This window comes from Eucyclogobius newberryi, unplaced genomic scaffold (assembly GCF_026437365.1).
Source record: "Eucyclogobius newberryi isolate DKJ021-1_F unplaced genomic scaffold, fEucNew1.0.hap1 SCAF_3, whole genome shotgun sequence".
Lineage (NCBI taxonomy): Eukaryota > Metazoa > Chordata > Actinopteri > Gobiiformes > Gobiidae > Eucyclogobius > Eucyclogobius newberryi.
In genome coordinates, this window is record NW_027315945.1 from 15,890,567 (window position 1) to 15,893,657 (window position 3,091).

Here is a 3,091-nt window from a genome sequence, read left to right on the forward strand (position 1 = left end):
GTGCAGCAAGACGGTAAATAATCATCAGACTAAGGAGTAATGACAACACTTATGTCATTGTGAAAGTAATTACTGTGATTGGAAAATCTGAAGTAAATATAGGCCGCATTAAGAGCTAAAATCAATGGCATTTATTAGCCTACAACAAACAATGCAACACATTTTTCACCCCCATTTCTTTTCATTCCCCACCTAATACTTAACTCAGACTTAGGTTACACTTAAAAGTGTACTATGTAACTTTGCAATCTGCTTATCTTATGTATGGCATCATTTAATTATGGATGTTTTTATGAACTTGAAAAAACGCCTCTCCACAAATCTGACCTGTCCTGGCCTATAACGCCAACTGCTTGTCTCCATAGACCATTTTAATGCAATGCCGTGCATGGTATTAAAAAAAAAAAGGGTTCAAAGGTATATGTAAATAATGTTAATTTGTTATTTGCTTCACAGTGGCATACAAATATTAAAATATAAACAGCGTGTGCGTTAATAATAACAACACATTTAGTCATCTGGACACTGCCATTTGGAAGGCATTCAGTCATGCATTCTTGAAAACAACATAATCTCCATTGAGGCAAGCAGGTGACGGACCCTCCAACTGAAATTTACACAGCGTACGTTTAAATAGATTATAACTATGTTCAAACAAGTACTTATGGTCTTGGAAATGTTTTAATCGATGCAACCATATGAGAGCTTGAAGTAAAAATAAATACCTGAATGTTACCAATAACCTGGACTTCAAATGAACAGTTTTTCATAAAATATTACTATATTAATTGTTTATTTTTTAAACCATAAACTAGATGTTGTAGTCAGATATTCTGTAAACAATTAGAAACACACACACGCAAAAACATATGACCAAGTGACACTCAACAATGTCATATTTTCCTTAATTCAATAGTGTTTGATGCCACACAAATGTCCTCTTTTCCCCCCATTTCATTCTGTCAACATCAAGTGCTCTATCGCCTTCCAGCTTACACTTTCCTCCCTCTCCACTATCCTTCTCTTCTCTATGGTGGCATTTGTCTGTGTCACACTGCAAACACCAAAAGGGCAAAAACAAATATGAAACACGCCGCTAACCTCCAACCACTGATCGTGCACCGCTGCTCTGCTCTGACACCTGGGAGGTACGAGTGACAGAGTGGCCTGGCGCTGCAAGAGGATGAATAACTGACCTATCACATCCCCATTGACCGACTTAATTAATATAAGTAGAGCAGGGGATTCTTAGCTCACTTTTCACTGTATAGATTTGCTGTCTCCTCACATTTGGTATGTTTTATGTCTATTCAATGCAAATCCAATGTGTCCCTGCCCGGAGCCTTATCATGACAGCTAATTTTGGCATGCCGACTCTTCTGATAGGGACAGTTTTAATAGCGGCACCGCATCGACGAGATGGACTGGTATGAGATTGGATGTGAGCGGATGTCATACAGTGGAATATTGGTTTGTTAATGGACTTGCATGTGAGCACAGTGCACTTCCGTTAGATGAAGCAGCATGTAAACCTTACTTCGCTTTTACATAAATCTGCATTACAATAACCAGAATTATGATTGTTTAAAAAAAAAAAATTAAAAAGGATATTCGCCGTCATAGGTTATTTTGTATCCGGGAAAGTGTTAATGAATAGGCTAATTGCTGGATTTTATGAACAGGTCTCTTAAGGGTTAAAATGGCCTTTATATGATGTTCTTTGCCCTTCATTCCTTCTGTTAAGGAAAAATGTGCAATTTACAGATTGTTTATGTGGCTCCAAGTGTATTTTCCAAAGGCTTAAGATTGGCTCAGTGGAATCTTCCATCTACATAAAGTGTTTACAATACTACTGTATATTGTATTGTAATATTTACCATTGCGCCATCTGGTCCATACTAGTGCCGCAAGATATATTGCAATTGAATCAAAACCGCAAGTTTAATTGCAATTGCAATCAACAAAATAGGTGTTTTATTCTGTCCAAACCCTGCTAACCCTGTATAAACTTAGACCTCTAAAAACATGTTGTGAAATGCATGAGATTTTGTTTTAATTAGTTTAGCAGTTCAGATGTCAGTTTTCTCACAAATATTAATGCCTTGACATGTTTGAACTCTGAACAGGATGATACAAAAAAAACATAAATTATAATTTTTTTGTCAGAAATATAGCAATTCGATTTTTCCTTAGCTCGAACAGTGATTTACCATGAATCAAAGTGCTTTGTGCTTTCATAAGATTAAGGAATTATGTATATTTTGTAATCTTAATTGACCCACTATATCACATGGTTTTCATTAATCGCCACAAAGGGTCAGAAAATTCCTGGTTCAAACCCAATTCCTGACACAAGACAGGCTAAATTCCTTGCTGGGATACCCTTCAAGCGCATTAGTTGGTGCTAAACTGAACAAATAGTGAGATGTTCCAAGACAAAGTGCTTAGAAGGTTTTTTTTGCGCTGCACCGGTTTCACCAATCTATAAGCAAACAAGCTCTTCCTCTTTGAGAATGTAAAAGACAGTGTAGAGGGGGGCAGTGGGCATGGGATGACACAAGCGGGACGGACAGGACGACAGGCTGAGGAGGAAGAAGAAGGTGGGAAATGGAGAGAAAAGGAAAAGGGGGAAGAGAACAAGAAAGAGCTCGAGTGCCTAGTCTTAATCTGAGCTGTTCTGATCAATAGCCCATTTCCCATTGTTGCCAGAGCTGTTCGATCGCTACACCACGGAATTAACACACCCACTTTAATCTAGGGGGAAGAGGAGCGGGAGCTAGGGGGGGCCGGAGGGTGGGGGTTAAGGGGGTCCAGCGGGGAGCAGCTGTGGAGGCATTCTCAAATGAAATCAAATCTAATTGCTATCACTGTAGCCGCTGCACTTATTACTTGCACTGTTACAATTATCCGGACGTCATACTGGAGCTCCCGTCGGCCTGCCTCTCATACCGACGTCGGGCGCTGTAAACTGGACTTAAATAATCTAAATTAGTCCTTATTTGTTTCATTTTGCCAGTTTTAGATTGGATTGGGGTGTGGAAAGGTTGGAGAGTGGGGGAAGGCGATGGACAGGGAATAAGGAACCAACATC